Source organism: Labeo rohita, chromosome 5 (assembly GCF_022985175.1).
Source record: "Labeo rohita strain BAU-BD-2019 chromosome 5, IGBB_LRoh.1.0, whole genome shotgun sequence".
NCBI lineage: Eukaryota > Metazoa > Chordata > Actinopteri > Cypriniformes > Cyprinidae > Labeo > Labeo rohita.
Window position 1 is genome coordinate 46,831,956 of NC_066873.1, and position 18,181 is coordinate 46,850,136.

The 18,181-nt window shown below is 39.7% G+C and overlaps 1 long non-coding RNA gene across 5 annotated transcripts in view; it reads right to left on the reverse strand.

Moving 5' to 3' along the window:
* Positions 1-1,023: 1,023 nt before the first annotated feature.
* Positions 1,024-18,181, reverse strand: part of LOC127165321 (uncharacterized) — a 57,038-nt gene continuing 39,880 nt past the window's right edge. For 2 of the 5 annotated variants that reach the window (XR_007827762.1, XR_007827765.1), the window contains exons 2-7: positions 9,156-9,219; positions 7,732-7,885; positions 3,642-7,484; positions 3,327-3,394; positions 3,108-3,169; positions 1,024-1,554 (exon numbers count right to left, since the gene is read on the reverse strand). This is a non-coding gene — a long non-coding RNA (uncharacterized LOC127165321). The remainder of the gene's footprint in view (positions 1,555-3,107; positions 3,170-3,326; positions 3,395-3,641; positions 7,485-7,731; positions 7,886-9,155; positions 9,220-18,181) is intronic. The other 3 variants (XR_007827766.1, XR_007827763.1, XR_007827764.1) reach the window with 3 other exon arrangements.

An 18,181-nucleotide genomic window follows, 5' to 3' on the forward strand; every position in this document is an offset into this window, starting at 1 on the left:
GCGTCGGGCCTGGAGCGCGCCGTGACATTTACGGTGATGTGGCGTTGCGTAAATGAACCCGGTGCCGCGCGTCACGTGCACCCGAATGATCGCCTGCGACGTTTGGCCCAAGTGAGCGGCTGCGATCGGTTTCCGTGGCTGTTTTGAGTAAATGCAGGCTTGGACAGAAGACGTCACGAATGCGCTCCCGCTCAAGGTCAGACGCACCTGCTCTGCTCCTCATTAGCGGTGACGGGAAACGCGACAAGCGGGCACAAGTTAGCCCTACAGGCTTCATTATGTGCATTAACCTTTAGTTTTAAATTTGGGAATGTCGTGTTATTTTGTGTCCGGCCCTGCAGACACGCACTACCACAGAAACCAGCGGCTGCGAAAGAGACGCTTTAATGCCGCACGCAAGAAGTGGTGATTTACAAAGAGCTGCAATACTAGCAGCGATGTAACATTCAGATGATATGATAAGACCTTATTCTGATACAAGATTAAATAGTACAAGAACATATTTTGATCAAAAACACTTTTCTCTGGAGTTCAAGTCACCTTTATTTTTATAGCACTTTATAAAATACAGTTGTTTCAAAGCAGCTTCACAGTAGGGAACAGGAAAATATCAGTGTTCATGTTAAAAAGTTGCATTTATATAGCGCCTTTCCAGTGCTCAAGGTTGCTTTACAGTGAAAATACTGTTGATTCAGTTCAGTTCAATAACAGTGTTGATGTTACAAAATGCATCAATTATGAACACATTTGATTCAGTTATGAAGCACGTTTTGTTCTCATCTAACAGTGTTAGTGCAGTTCAATCGATAATACTACACTGTGAAAAATTTCGCTTTAAAAAAAACGGTAATCTACTGGCAGCTGTGGTTGCCAGCATTATACTGTAAAAATACAGTGTGCTACTGTTTTTGAAATTAACAGAAAAATAGTTTTGTCATCTACAGTATACAATAGTAATTTAGCAGCATATATCTATATTACTCGTAACTCCATGATCTCAATTTTTCAATGCATATTATACCCTGCATTTTCTATTTGACTGTATCACAAAAGAGAACAAAGTCAAGTTGTTTTGTTACTTTATTCTGATTAACACTAGATAAACTTTTACAATATTCCATAAAACAGGCGTGCATACAAACAACGTGCATAAAGTCTTTATTTGTTCATAAAATACAAATTTACTCTCAAATCAGGCTTTAGTGAACACCAGCTAATGGTTTTTTTATTGTTTTTTTTTTAAACAAATTGTTTATAAAATATATCAGATGAAATGACTGGTGTCTTTAATTAATCATACCTTTATGTTTAGTTCCCATTTGTCTTCTATTGTATGGGCAAACCTTTCTCTATGCCAATATCTTAATTTGTCCTCTAAGAGAAAGTCCTACTGGTTTGAGACAGCATAAGGTTGAGTTAAGGATGAGATACTCCTGGACTGATGTTCTTCTTCATCATCTTGAGTCTTCTTCTGCAGTTTTTCCAGTTATTTTAGACACCTCTTTTCTCCATGCAGCTTTGATCCTCTTTTATGGATTTATTCCAATAAAGTATCTGGAAAATAAGAGGAGAAAAGCTTCAGAACATATTCTTGTGTATAATTTGATTTGGTCAAATTAAACTTTCTAACTAAAAACTAGTCAATAATCAAAAGGAGAAGTCCGCTTCCAGAACAACAATTCACAAATAATGTTCTCACCCCTTTGTCATCCAAGATGTTCATGTCTTTCTGTCTTCAGTCGTGAAGAAATTAGTTTTTTTGAGGAAAACATTTCAGGATTTTTCTCCATAGAATGGACTTCATTGGTGCCCCGATTTTGAACTTCCAAAATGCAGTTTAAATGCAGCTTCAAAGGCTCTAAACGATCCCAGCCGAGGAAGAAGGGTCTTATCTAGCAAAACGATCGGTAAATGTGTATACTTTTTAAGCACAAAAGCTGGTGTAGCACAGGCTCTGGGATGCGCGTCCATGATGCTACGTACTATTGAATCACGTCGAAAGGTGACATGGAACTACAGACCCAGTGTTTACAAGGCGAACGCGCAAAGACTAAGAAAGTGAAGTAAGTCAAACGCTCTTTACAAACAAAAAGGTACAGTGATGTCGGACGATTTTGAAGTTTGTAAGAGAAAATACAATTTTTTTTCACCACACATCGTCTGAGCCGGAGAACACAGACGATGACCGTAGACGTGATTTGTAGTAGTGACGGGAAGTTTGGATCATTTTACCGACTCGGACCTTTGAGTCTCGTTCAGCAAAATGAACAAATCTATTTTCCAAGTCATTTCAAGTCCCGTGACAGCCCCATAAGATTAACCAATGCAGTCTGAGCCGGAAAGAGAATTGATTAGTTCATCTCTCGAGTCTTCGAGTCGTTCGTTCATCACGTCACAGCCCCATAAGATGAACGAACAAATCGAAAAACCCGATGACTCGAAACAGGTGAACTAATTCCAGTACAGAACCTAATAGGATGTTGCACATGCGCAACTGAACGAATCACTCCCCGAGACGACTCGTTCTTCCCGAGTCACATTAAAGGTTCGTTCAAAATGAATGAATCGATCAAGAACGACCCATCAGTAATTCATAGCATCGTGGACGGCGTCCCAGAGCTTGTGCTACATGAGCTTTTGTGCTTAAAAAGTATACAAATTTTTATTTTCGGGAAAAAAATGAGCGATCGTTTCGCTAGATAAGACCCTTCTTCCTTGGCTGGGATCGTTTAGAGCCTTTGAAGCTGCATTTAAACTACATTTTGGAAGTTCAAAATCGGGGCACCAATGAAGTCCATTATATGGAGAAAAATCCTGAAATGTTTTCCTCAAAAACCATAATTTCCTTAGGACTGAAGACAGAAAGACATGAACATCTTGGATGACAAGGGGGTGAGTAAATTATTTGTAAATTGTTGTTGCAAAAGTGGACTTCTCCTTTAACTGAAGTCTTGGAATACACTGCACAAGTCATACATGCTGCATTTATAATAAATAGATTCTAGTATGAGGCACATTAAGGTGGATCTTTTCCTGATAATAGAAACTAGTGTCAGTCTGGAGCGTGAGCTTTGTTTTAGTGAAACAAAATGCAGACATATACTTACCAAGAAGGATCAAGCTATGAGTCACAGGCAGGTTTCTCAAGGTCAGAAGGAGTGGCAGACATCTATTAATAAAGAAAACACTTTAAAATGGCTCACAGTATCTGCAAATGAAACCAAAAAGAAAAAAAAAAAAAAACTTAGATGTGCTACTTGTTGCAATATTGTACAGAGGCAATAAAACTATTATACACAAAACTGATCATTTTCTTATTTACTTACCGTATGCTGATTTAAACTCTGAAGATGCAATAGATGACATTTAATGGTGATGAGATGTGTGTTTGTCCCTACAATGCAAAAGAAAATTGGGACCAAACTTTAATACCAACAGAATTTAATACAGTATAGTATAGATGCAATATAGTAATCGCATGGTTTAGCCAGGTAGGGTTAGGGTCTCTTTCAGACCCTAACCCTAAGTGATTCAATTTGTTTGAGTGAAAACAATTTTGCTTTTTGCAATTCCAGTTCTAATTTGTGATTCTTTGGTCTGATATTTTGATATTTTGACAAAATTACTGTAATTAATCATACCTTTATGTTCCTTTTGGAGCTCGAAGGTTTGGTTCCCACTGGCCTTCCATATGGGCAAAACAGACATCAGTTCTCCAGGACAACATCTTCATTTGTCCTCCAAGAGAAGGTCCTATGAGTTTGAGACAGCATAAGGTTGAGTAAATAACGAGAGAACCATTTTTAGGTGAATGATTTCTTGAACAAACAATAGGCAAACATTTTCTTCTGACAAAGTCAGCCTTTGAACTACAAGGATAAGGAAAACATAATGTAAAGAATAGATAGCTTAAAAGTAAAGTTTAAAAATAAAATAAAAACTTTGTCCATCTGCTGCTATTTTTGCAATCGCTTGCAGCGCTTTGAATACGTTCACAGTAATCATACAAGAATTATGAATTTTGTTCATACACATGTATCTTTTGCTTAGATGAAGTTCGGAGCATGTTTCGGTGACATAAATTGTGTGATGGTAATAAATAAATCAAATGCAGTCAGAGTATATGCTAACGAGCTAACAATGCTATCATGTCTTACTCGGTTACTGTTCCATGATTAAAACACGCTATCCTTTCATCAAATTATGCTTTGCTGGCTCTTTATAATGTTAATATTTAGAAGTGCACTCGGTAAGATAAAACCAAAAGTGTGGTTGCAAATAACAGCAGCAGATAATAGCCGGTTTGAACCTCATGCTAAAATTGTAACCACAAACAAACAAAACGTCATTCCACAGTCATTTTTTACTCAGATAAAATTTAAGTCGTGCGGGTTAGAGGGGGAAAAAAGTTTCTTACCAGTTGTGTGTTGTATGATGGCAGTCTGTACAAAGGGCTGACACTCCTGTGGTAACTTGCTGATTAAAACACGGTCACAAATCCAATTTAAATCCAGAAAGCTTAACTGGATGTTTAAACGTTAATTTTTAAAAGGTAATAAGCACTTTAGAAATAAAACAATAAAAGGCAGAGCTCCCAAATTACCTCTTGCAGAAAAACCAAAATGTCGTACTTTCTCTGCACATGCACAAAGGGAAACTATGGTATCATGCTGTTAAACAACAGTGTCATACTGTTGCTGGACAACATATCCCACAATGCATCGCAAAATACAGTAACCTACTGTTATTATATGAAAACAGCATTTTACTGTTAAATTTCCTTGTAAATTTACAGGAATTTTTTTACAGCGTACTGAATATTAAGTGTCTTAAAGGAGGCCCAAAACGAGCTCGCGCCATTTAACCTCTCACTCACGCACTCACTTCCTTTTTCTCCCTAGCTTTTTTTCTTTTGTTTGTTGTGATTATGCTCAGTTCAGTGAACATGATGACGAGAACTCGAACGTCTGTCGTGATTTCTTTATGTATAAACGTCAGGGGCCGGTTACGTAAACTAGTTTTAACAGTTAGTCATCTAATTTTGTTCTGCATGACTGGTAATGACTCTTTAAAGTCAGTCACATAAAAAGGTCAGTTGGTCTGATTTGAATCCAAAAAGTAAGACTGATTATCCTTTGGCTGAGCGGCTTCTGGTTAATTTTGCATGCTCTTTCACACCTGTGAATATGAGCACAGACATAACGCGGTAGAAACACAGCACTTCTTTAACATACGCTGTGATGGAGAAGTCTTGAAAGAGCAAACAAAGACTCATCTTTGGCCATTCATTTCAATCTAAATGTAGTCATTGTGCTAAAGCTACAGAAACCTCGCGAAGGATCCGGATGTGAATCACTGAAGTGTAGCCGCACAGACTGAAGGAGGTCAGCGGCCGCGAGTGTTTGATGAGGACAGACGGAGGGCAGATGTTCATCTCGAACTCTGACCCGACGTCACTCTCGGCTGCTCAGATCCACAGGAGACGCCTTCATCTTTTTAATGGGTTTTGGAGGAACGTTGGAGCTGTGACCACCGACTCAAAGAGAAGCGCCACGTGAGAACGTCTCGACGTCCTGCGGTACGTCTGATCTCTCCTTACATGCGTGAGCGCCGAACGCAGACCGACAGCGCCGCGCTCAGAACGTCTCCTCTCTTCATCTCCGTGTGTTTATCCGCAGATGATGGCATGAGAGTGAAAGCAGTGCTGTTTATGAATTTACATCCGCTCTCTTTGCTCTTGTTTGAGCTTTTGAAAGAGACCATGAAGCTCTGTGCGAGGCGTTTCCTCGAAAAAACTTTGTATTGCAAATATTTAAGGTACCTTTAGAAAGAAAGGAGTAATACGTTTTCACCTCATAATGAGTTTTCGCCCGCACACAGTGTACTTCATGGAGCAGAAGGTTAGCTAAAAAAATGTGCTCGCTCTCCATCATGAAGATGTTTTTAACTGAAATACGAGTCCACAATCCATAATGATGCTTCCTCCAGTAAAAAAGTCCATGTCCTGAGCTGTTTTGGCTTGTAAACGTTGCTTGATCTGTGCAGATTTCTCTCCTGATTCAGAGCAGACCACTTGTTCACTGGAAGAAGCGTTATTATGTTAGCTAAAAATGTCTTTATGATGGAAAGTGATCACATTTTCAGCTAACCTTCATTACTGGGTGAACTATTCCTTTGAATACACTATTATAGATAAAAATGTCTTAATGATGCGTTTGTTTGGGCTTCTGTCTTCTCAAGATGTTAACTGATGGACTGGAGTGGTGTGGATTATTGTGATGTTCACCGCAGAGCGTCCATTGGTGAGACAGTGATAGAATGACACATTTACACACATCTGATGAAGAAACAAAAACTTTCAAATGGCCTGAGGGTGAGCACACTTTCAGCTAATGCTCATTTTGGGGTGAATTATTTGTTGAAGCGCACACGCAGCAGTCAAAATAACATTCAGTCTGTTCTTTGTCTTTCAGACACATCAAGTGGCCAATCTGAAAGCGTCCTGCCCGTTATCACCCGGTCGAGTCTGAATGAGCCGCGTCTGTCTGTCCGTGAGTAATGGCAGCAGATATTAAAGTACAGACGTCACGACGGTGTAATTATGCCAGTCTCAAGGGCAGCGTCTGTGCGAAAGCGCTGCGTGACCGCGGGCCGCTGTGAGCCGCTAATGGGATCAGTTAAAGGTCCTGCAGAATTAAATGTTTGCGTGACGGAGCGGCGAGCGGGTCGTTAGTGTGTCACACAGCCAAAACCCAACACTGACCATTCAGACCAGCCTTAATCATCTCTGCTTTTATTCCAAGAAATGGTTTTAGCACATATTAATTTATTGTAAACTCATATCCACTTAATACGATCATTTAATGAATTAACAAACAATTTGCATACGATATGGACAAATGTTTTGTTTATGACAGCCAGTAAGATGCATTAACATGTTCACGTTTGCAGCCTTAGCAACCGAACCAGATTCATGTCACTGTTCTTTTTCTTTTTCTTTTTTTTTTGGCAAGGATGCATTAAAAATCATACAAACGTGTCAGTGAAAACATTTCTATTTCAAATAAATGCTTTTCTTTTGAACTTCCTATTCATCTGTGAATCCTGAAAAATAAAATGTATCACGGTTTCCACAAAAATATTGGGCAGCACCACTGTTTTCAGCATTGCTAATAATCAGAAATGTTTGTTGAGCAGCCAATCAGCATATTAGAATGATTTCTGAAGGATCATGTGACACTGAAGACTGGAGTAATGATGCTGAAAATTCAGATTCACATCACAGAAATCAATTACAGTTTAACATAGATTCAGATCAACAACTGATATTTTAGACTGGAACAATAGTTCACTATTTTGATCAAATAAATGCAGCCTTGGTGAACAGGAGATTCTTCTTTTAAAAAACAATAAAAAATCTTACTCACCCCAAAGTTTTCAATGGTGATGTGTAGTTTGCTTTTATTCCCTGTGTTTATATAAGTCTGTTCAAATTAAAAATAAAACAGTTGTGGCACAGACAAAGAGAAAACAAATGCTCCTATCAGACATTTCAGTTTGGAAAATGATGGCAATATTGATTAGGATTCTTTTCACATGCTTTTGCTATTATTAATTGTGTGTAAACACTGAAAGAGCCTGAAGAATCTGTTTTTTGCACGTTTGAATTACAAAGCGAGAAAGACACAGAGAGCCGAAGAAGACCGGCGACCGCGGGGAAGGGAATCTTACTGTCCATCTGCGGATCTGCAGTCCAGTTTGCGTTCGGAGCGAAGCGTCTGCTCTTTCCTTCTTTGTGCCGCAGATCCGAGCGCTTGTTTCATGGCAGACTGTGAGTTTGTCTGCTGTGCGTCCACCTCCTGAGACAGATGGTTGCTGGGGGACTCTGATAACAGGACAGCAGGTCAAAGCTGAGACTGCGCTCCAACTCAACATGTGTGTTTATCTGTCATGTCCAAATGTCATATTCAAGTGCTGGAGGTTTATTAGCCACAGAATCTGGTGCGAATCGGCGTCATCAGGAAAATATGAGCATCACGCTGACAAATCTGCTGCTTCATTCTGATGCTTGTTAAAGTGCTTCTGAATATGATACGATGACACCGAACCTTACTGGAAAGACTTACGGCATCTCTAACAGCGCGAGCCGCGTTATTATTCGTCTGGTGTTCAATGTTTGATCTCACCTGGATTTTGTGTTTCAGGTAACAAACCAAAGAAAATTAAAGTCTGACAGTTTGTACCTGGTTTGTTGGTGGGTGCTGAAGACGGAATGAACTTTTTCCTCGTTTGTGATTAATTAGGGCTTGCTGATTTTGGGGTCACGGCGGGGTCGTCTGTGTCTGTTCATCTCTATGGCGACAGTCTGCTCAAATCTTTACGGTTTTACATTTTTTCTTTTCTGTTTTGTTAGTTAGATGCAGTGTGCATCTAAAAATTACGCTTCAAAATAGAGGTTTCAAATGTGTTTTTTTGCAGTGAGGCCACAGAAGAACTTTTTTTTGGTTCCCAAAGAACCTCTCACGATTCACTATTCATTTTTCTCCATGTAAAGAACATTTTAATAATCTAAAGAACCCTTTTCCACTATAAAACATGTTCTGTCCAGTGGATGTGAAAGGTTCTTGATGGAATCACAAATGGCAGTAAAGAAGCTCGATTTGTAAGCGTGAGTCACCCCAATCAGAAACCTCGTTATATTTGGACCAAACTCCTCTTTTTCAGTTAGTTATTACTAATTCTATCATCTGATAATTATCTAAAAAATATTGTCCACTTAAAATGTAGTTTCTTACTTTCTGTTAGTAATCTGTAATGCAGCTATTTTGATAGGCCACTTTAGACATTCTACTAACAGTAAGTAACTTTGCAACTGCATGTCAACTAGTCATTAGAGTATCAGTAGACTGTCTGCTTCGTATCTTCTAACACTCTTCTAAACTTCGCCAGTATATGTCAACTTATTCTACTAATCCTAACCCTAACCTAACAGTCTGCTCTGAGAATTAGTTGACATGTCGTTGCAAAGTTACTTATAGTTAGTAGAATGTCTAAAGTGGACTATCAAAATAAAGTGTTACCCTGTCCACTTCATTTTCAGAGAACGCAATCCATCTTCAGTGAAGCCACACGTTCTTATTAATTATAATACATACCAGTAAAGATCACATGAAGAATGAATTCAGCCTTTCTTTTCTGTGTCTCCAGATCCAACGTTCCCTAAAGGAGTGGAGGGAAAAAAACGGACTCAGAAATAAGTGAGGTAAAGTGTTTCTAAAAAATGTCTATATTACTCTCATGTGTAATGTAATGTTATAAATCGACGTATAACGTTATAAAGTGACCAAAGGCTAAAAACGCATAAGTATCCCTAAATATACTGATTCCAGGTGAGTTTTGTGGAGGCTGAACGATTCATTCCCGTCCAGAATGTGACCCTTCGCCTCCTTCAGTGAAGTTCGAGTGATAATTAAAGCAGTCGGAGGAAGTGATGCGATATCATTCGCCGATGTCGTCCGATCACTGGTCTCCCCGTCATCAGCGAGAAGATGAAGATGAGGGTGAGTTTGGTCAAAAAAGCCAGGTCTAGTGCTGTGGTTTAGTTCTGAATGACTGCGGTAGAGGAAACCTGCAGTTGTTGGCTAAAACAGCCCCTCTGCTCGCTAATTTCTTTCCAACACAGACTGAATCGAAAAACATAACTCCACCAAAACATGTTCCAGCTGAAATGAACACCAGTGGCAGTAAAACACAACTTTTATTCCCTTTTATGACTACGAGGCAGATAACTGATTAATAAAGCCTTATTTCAGTGTGGTTAATTACACAATACTCCATATGTTTGGTTTTTCTGCCGCAGTGAACTTGCTCGGTAGGACCTGCGGTGTGAAGCGCCCGGGTACGAGTCAGTCGACCGCGAGTCACTGTATGAAAACGGTACGATTTCTGAACTTCTGTAATATTGTTCATACAACAAAAAGTCTTAATAAAGCATCGCCAGATTCTCATTCATATCTAAACATGCTTTTAGCCCCTATCACTGGATGATATTTTTGAAACATGCACGAAGCAGCGTTATTTTGTGCAGGAATGTCGCCTCAGGCACGTCTTTCCAGCCGGTCTGGGTTGTTTCTTCCGTTGAGCTCATTTCGGTGTCTGAATATGAAATCGCATCGTGTTGCTGCGTTAGAGATACGACGACTTTTTTAATGTTACTCGGAGTAAATCGATGTAATGCGACCCACTAAACTGTCTTATCTGCCTCACATCTGCCGTATGATATTTTCCGTTCTGCTGAGCAAATAAAAATGATCATCAAAAAGCCTACCAGCAACACAACGCTCTGGGCCTTCACAGATAACATTTGACAGCAGGGATTTATCTTTAAGGGCTTCAGCAAAAGCGCAAAGCAGAAGAATAGTGCGGCGTTTCTAAAATAGAAGCACACCAGGGACACGCCGGGGTTGAGGTCGGGGATTCTGGGATTGTGAATCGCTCAGAGCGCATTGATGCTGCCACTGATGCTTGTATTAAAGCCATAAATGATGAGCGTCTGTCCTGCCTGTTTATTCTCAAACGCAGGATAATGCGGCCACGAGAACGTTCCAACATCGTGACGTGGAGCGAGATTTTTTCTTCCCTTCTCTCTTCACGTGTATTTTCATTGTGTGACTCTGTTCCGAACCCCCGTACATCAATATTTGTGTCATACAGTATTTTCAGATGCCCTTCCGCACCGTAATATCAGTCATGAATGATTCCTCAGATGGTGTGTGTTGTGGAGGAGCGTGTGCTGCTGTTCCACTAACTGATCAGACGCACCGTTTCCACTTGCTGGACAATAAAACAGCTAAAAATAAAACACACAATAGAAGGAACCTGATCCACATCTACAGACCAGAAGATCACAGAAACTCTTTTCACATCAGACCGGAGGAAAACACCTACAAACTTCAAGGTTTTTAAATTGTCCAGTAACAAATAAATAAATGGTTGACAGAGAGAAATTCAGCAGAGAAATTGAATTAACCTAATTCACTGTAAAAGAGCACAGGAACTGTCGCCATCCTGTGCGTGTTGGATCCACGCATGGTTGCGATGTGTTCATTGTGAACCTCAAAAATTAGACATTTTTTTAATTCTTATAAAACACCATTATTTTATTTGAAAAATGTAATCATTTTATTTTATTGACAGAATATTTTAGTTTGTGGTATGTATTTTTTTCATTCGATCAGATAACATTTTAAGCTGTCATATGGTCACGTTACAACGCGCCCCTCACGTTACAATGTACCCCACCTACGGGGCATGTTGTCACATTTCACTTCCTTTCTTTTGAGGTAAATAACAAAAACGTACACACTGTAATTATGAAACAAAACAACGTATTTGTACTAGACAAGTGTGAAAATAATGTGGATAAAATATTTATACTCTGTACCCCACGTGGATTTACACAAACTGAGAGATTCAAAAAGTGTTGGGTTGTGCCCCGCTCCCCTACAATTACAGCATGGCAAATTTCCCTGGGCATTGACGAGAGTGGTTGGGAAGAGATATAGGTGTCAGCATGAACAAGCTTGTCCCTCAAACTATGGCTCGTAGAAATAACAAAGGGTGGTTGATCATTAAGAACATTCGATAACTGAAGATCACTTTTGACAATGACTCTTAATAATTCTCCTAATGTCATTACTTAATAAATGAGGGTATGAATGAAGAACTAGAGCTTTCCTGCCTTTTGTAAGTTATTTTTTGTTGTTGTTTTTGTTTGGGTTTGTGTGTGTGTGGGTGTGTATCTGTTTTTTGTTGTTGTAGCTGAATAGTTGCAATGTTCTGTGTTGAATATGTCGGTGACCAGACTGTTTTAGAGTTGCACCTATGTTAATTGAGCTCTACCTGTGATAATTGAATTCAGCTGTTTGTCCTCAGTTGTTAATCTGCTTAGTAAAAGGCTGAATGTTTGTTGTAAAGCGAGCACTGAAGATAGCAATGTGCTGAGCCATTTTTCTGTTTGATTCCAAGTATTCTTTTGACTCTTGCACCTGCAGTACAAGGATTTCTTTTTTCTTATTTTGAAATGCCTCTTCATGGCCACTGTAAAGCTTTGCTGTAAAGATTTTGCACGAAATGCATTTGGCAGACGTTTCTTCCGAATTGACTTTGCATTCAAGGTAAACGTGTTATGACTTCAGTATCGCCTGAGAATCGCAGCCGTGACCTTGTGTTGCTGCTCATTTGCTCAAGTGCGGTTAGAATCGCATTAGTCTCACATGTTTGACTACTTTTTGTGGATTTAAAATGAGTCATGAAATTTATGCTTGAAGTTGCAGATTTTAAAAGATTTTAGACCTGAAAAGCGCAATTATGAGCTTTATTATGAAGCATCTGGATCCTCATGAGCTCCGTCTGCTGCTTCTCACCATCCAGCTGATGTCAGCATGAGGACGTTCACACACGTTCAAAGAGAGGAACCTTATTAACAAAGAAAGTGTGTGAGCGCATGCGGCCGTGTGATTTTTGAGAGACGCCGCATGTTCTGTTATGAAACACTGATTAATAAGCATTAAAGGAAGCGTCTCAGGGTCCAAGTGTTTTTTTTTTGTTGTTTTTTTTTTTTGCCGCATCCCACAATACCCCTCAGTCCAGATTAGATTTCTCAGAGACTTTCCCTCTGTGTTTCTCACAAAGGCATCGGGTCATTGTGTGTCACACAGCCTCACAGAGTAAAACTGATCTTCATAATAACAAAAGTGAACGAATGCAGAAAGGGTTAGGGTTAGAGAATATGGTTAGTTCAGTATAAATCTGTTCTACACACTTAAAAGTAAAGGGGCTTAAAGGTTCTTCACAGCGATGCCATAGAAGAACCATTTTTGGTTCCACAAAGAACCATTCAGTCAAAGAACCATCTCTTTCTTACCTTTTTATACTTTGAAGAATCTTCTTTTGCCACAAAGAACCTTTTGTGAAACAGAAAGGTTCTTTAGATGTTAAAGGTTCTTTATGGAACCATTTAGACCAAAAAGGCTCTCCTATGGCATCGTAAAGCACCTTTATTTTTAAGAGTGTATCTGATTTTATGATGTGTGTGTGAGGTGTGGTGCTCTACATGAGTCTATATTCATTTTCAGCGGTGACTAAGTTGGGCAGCGTGACTCAAACGCGCCGTGACATGTTCAGTCTGCACTTGTCTGTCCTCTTTAGCGTGGACATGCGGACAGAAACACGACGGCCCGACACAAAGACAAACTACAAACACTGAAACACGCACATTATACTCGCAGAGATGAGGACAATGCAAAGTTTCTCTCATGCACAGACTCTGTTTATGTGACCGATGTAAACCAGAGTGTTTCTGATTATTGCACGTGGCCCAGAAACACACTACGACAAACACCACCACATAAATACAACACTGTTGCTGTTTTTTGCAGTGTGTGTGTGTGTGTGTGTGTTTGCACCATGAAGATTATTGTATGAGTACGATTTACAAGAAAATACTACTTTACTATTTGTACTTCAAGATGACACATTTAATTCAAGTGACTTTTTTGTAATTGTTTGTGAAATTTATTAGCAGTTTCTCAGTGAAATTTTTTTTTACATTAATTATTTTTTTCTGTGTGTATTTATGACTTTTCTTGAAAGGTTCTTGACGTGTTCCTCACAGCTTTCGTGAGATTCTCCCGGACAGATTTCAGAAAACTTTTGATTCAGGCAAGTCGTTTCTAAAAGACAAAAGCAATAATAATGTGTGCTCTTTAGCACAGTTCATACAACCTGTTTACAACCTGTCTGCTTAAACACATCACACATGATTCTACTTATTATTAGTGTCATATTAAACAGCTTGAGGGGATGTAGGCATTTCAGAAAACATTACAAAGTTTTTCCAGATCAAAACCCTGAAGTGACCAGGAGCTGCGTTCATCATATCACTTTCCCAATCGGACGGGCGGCACGACTGCTCTTCCGTATCTTAATTAGATTTTCTCAGTTGTCATGTGACTGTTCATGTGAAGGAACGTAAAGGCCATCGGAAGCTCTTCTGCCCGCAGCCAAAACATTTCTGCGCTTGACATCACATCAAACTTCATCACGCTCTAATCACAACGCCATTAAAACACAGCTTTGCTAAATTGTTTAAATTGCTGTTAAAAAGACCATTTGATGCGCATTCACAATTGACTCCACATCAAAAATCTGAAAATAAATCAGGGCTTAGAAAAAGATTTTAACAGTGATTGTGCTCCGTTTCCAGGTGCTGAATCAAAAGTATGTTGTGTAAATGAGTGTCACTGATCAGAATCAGCTTTATTTACACACACACAAGGAATTTGGTGACGGGAGATTCCAGTGCAGAATAAAGTGCAGACATACGTAGGAATTACAATGGAACAATGGAATATGACACATAATAATAATAATAATAATAATAATAATAATAATAAAATGCTATTTACAGATAAATTCTGAGATGCAAATGTACAGCTTTATTTATATACCATTTTATAAAATGCAGGTTGTGTTAAAGCAGCTTCACAGTCATAAGAAAATATATTAAAACTTCTAGTAAAAAGTCAATAGTGAGGAGTCATTGCTCGGTTCAGGTCGTGTTTTAACTGTAGCCCGAAGGAGACGGATGATCACGTGACTCTTTGTTCAGACGGTCCGATGTTGTCAGATGTTACTGATGTTGTTTCTGGATCTTCTCAGATCCTTACTGCAAAAAGTGATTTTCTCCTTCCATAGAAACTCACAGTAGAAGCGGACCGTCTTGTTTTGCAGTACAAATATCTGATCATCCCTAAATCACCACACGTTTACTGGAGATGATGCCAGATATTAAGTCTTGTTTTCTGAAAAATGAAAAATGTGTCAAAATTAAGAGAGAACATAAAATAATTTTCCTTCTTTTCAGCAAAACCTCACTTCATTTTAATACATTTTTCAGAGAGGTTCATTAAAGTCATTTTGCATCTCCAGTAAATGTAGCTCGGTTTAAGGATGGTTAGATATTTGTGCTGGAAAACAGGACAAAAATACAGAAGAAGAAATGATTTATTTGTTGTTTTTATCGGTTCCGACTGTCTGAATGAGGCTGTTACTGCACAGGACGAAGACCAATGAAGTATTCCATTACAGGCATCTGGCATTTATTTCACATGATTTTACAGATGTGCGTTTCTCCCTCTTGAGTTTCTCTGTGAGTTTCTGTCTGTCGGTCGACTCGTGCGTGTGCGTTTGTGAAACTCGTTCGCCTCTTCCAGCGCTTCGGTCTATAGAGAGATCTGACAGAAGGTGCGTCACACGAGACTTACATTCATGTCCATGTGAATAGAAACAGAATAGAAAGGAAGTTCTGTGAGTGAAAAGACATTCGATCAATAGAGGACACTGAAACGTCAATGATCTCTTACCATAATACATTCCACATATTAAGAACAAACTATAGATCTAATTCATTAAATGGAAGCTGAACTAGTAATAAAATGCGTTTCACGTGTCTAAGTAACACAAACAAATCTTTTGCGGCTTGCCATTTAGCGTCCTAAATATAACTAGAGTACCTTGTGTGTTATTGTAAAATGCATGTAAAACACGTTTGCGTCTCCTATTTGCATGCTGACTTTGCATCTTGCACATTTAATGCATCTTATGTAACGCAGGGCTTTGTGAGGGTGTGGAAACAATCCAGGTGAGTCACAGAAACACAGCGGTTCACAAAACTAACGCTGCAGCCGACGACTTTGTGTTTTTCAATCACAGGTCACGCTTTGACGGAGTGTGTCGCAGCAAAAGTTTTGATCTCACACTCTACTGACAGAGAACAAATGCAAAATCAGTGTTGAATCTCTCCCATGTTCTCCTCACAGCATCCCTGAGCCAGGCGTGACAGTGATCGACAGCTCCGCTGAATCCCCAGCCGTCCCACCGCAGGCCTAAACGCAGCATGACGCCTGGTGGCAAAAGAATCGTCGTGTCGCTAACACTTCGCAGTGACGAGCCAGTTATCCACGAGTTATCCGGAGCAGTGACTCCATCATAAACAGGTAGAGCGTGACAGCTGGTAAAAAACAGCAGAGTTGAGGAACAACACAGATTTTGGTTTTATACTGATTGATCATCTGGGATCTTATGCTCCATGATGCCTGTTTATGAAGGTAATAATCGTCAGATGTTCTCGTGAGCATTTACAACCGCAGTACTAACGCAGAGAGTATGCGTATAGTTGTAAGTTCATAAACCTGCAAGATGTTTAAAAACTAAGGAGGAGTCATGAAACACATTTCGTTTTTTGGAGCCTCCATCTATTCCACACAGTAATAACTGAACCACACTGTCGATCCTGTGGTTTCCATCCTCTCGCTTCTTCTGTTTCCTGAAGGTCGTTCAGGAGTGTCTGTTCTGTCCGCTGATCTTCAGTTCCTGCACATTCGCACTGCTTTTTCAGCAGCTTCTGGATCTTTTCCAGCAGCGACTGTATGATGTTCAGATCCGTCTTTTCACGTTGAGAACGAGCCAAACACGACTAATATTACTAAAACACAAACATTCACTGATGCTCATGCATGAAGACATCAAAAGAAGAACCAAAAGCACAAGGAAAGGGTTTTTATTTTGTCTAGTGGGAAACATGTCGCTTCTGAAGGACTACTGTAAATAAAGGAAGAGTTCAGATGCAAAACCAGCTAAAAGCCATCTCGGTCAAAAATGAAATGATGATACTGAGTGAATGCTCCTGACACATAGCACACGTCCATCAAATGCTTTTACTTCAAACTCGCTAAATTCCAGCCTCAGCCCAATCAGAAGTACCAGTACTTACACAGAAACCTATACAGAGTAGCCAGAAACAAATGCTCATTTTAGAGAAATACGTCAGATGGAATTTTTGCATCTGAACTCTTCAAATATATGATATTTGTATAAATTCCACAAAGGATTTAAACTTAGGGCAGCATTTTTTTACTAACAAAAACACATATGACAAACATCACAAAAGATACAAACATCTGTACACTAGAGGATTGTACACAAATGTGTGTTTGAGTGTGTCTGTTTATAGATGCTGCTTCATTAATATAAAAAAAGAAATGCTTTTTAATAATGTTTTTTTTTTTGCTTGTTTGTTTGTTTTACCAGACAGCAAAATCACATTTTCCTTACAGTAAAGAGACAGCTTGTGATTTCTGCCCTTTCTTGTCTTTTGCTGTATTTTTCTTGGCTGTAATCTCCTCCGCTCCTCACCTCATTCGCAGCTCACACGCTTTATTCTGATTGTTATAAAAATGCACTGAAGTTTGTGTGCGTCTTTTTAGCATCTCCAGAGGACAGAGAGCAGAGTTACATAAACACCAAACAGCGCTGGAGCCGCCGTCCAACAGACCCGACACAGCGCGGCTCCGTCTGAACGCTGGCGAGCACATGTGGCCTTGTTTGTTAAAATACTATGGCAACATCACAACAAATACAGCGATCGAAGCGCATGAAATCACACCGCTGCCTGCGTTCAGATCGTCCACGCGTCTCACGCGTCTCTCTGAAACTAACGTGACCTTGTCGCTGCGTTTGGATTCGGTCTCGCATCCTTTAGCAGAGCAGGTTCAAACAAAGTGAAGATATTCTAGAATTAAGCAGGAAATGTTCATCTGTCTGTCTGTGTCAGTCACATTAGTGACGCTTTCATCACGTTGAGTCTAATCCGGTCCGCGCTCGTCTCCAGACTGATGTTTTTGGATTTATATGAGAGGCTTATTCAAATTTCACACAGCAGCCTGAAAATAAAGGCTGGCAGGAGAAGCGCGGATGGATGTGAGGATGAGGACGCCGTATCGTTTGCATTAAACAGCCGTTAATTAGCACGCTAACGGGCGGGAGCTCCTGCATTCACATGCAGCGGTCCGTGAGCGTCATTCTGGCCCGAACACAAACCGGACTAAACTGCCTTTTATCATGGGTTTGTGCAACGCCAGATCACTGGATCAGCAAAGAGAAGGCCAAATGATCGTAAAAGCAGATGAAATGTAGTACAAGCTGTTTTACATCTCAAAATCCTCCAAGATGGTTCTTTAACAACACCATTTTTGGAGCCAGATTACAAATCGGATTACGGTAATCGCGTTAGCGCGCGAGCGTGTGGAGATGACATTGTGTGCTGATTGCAGTAAGACAC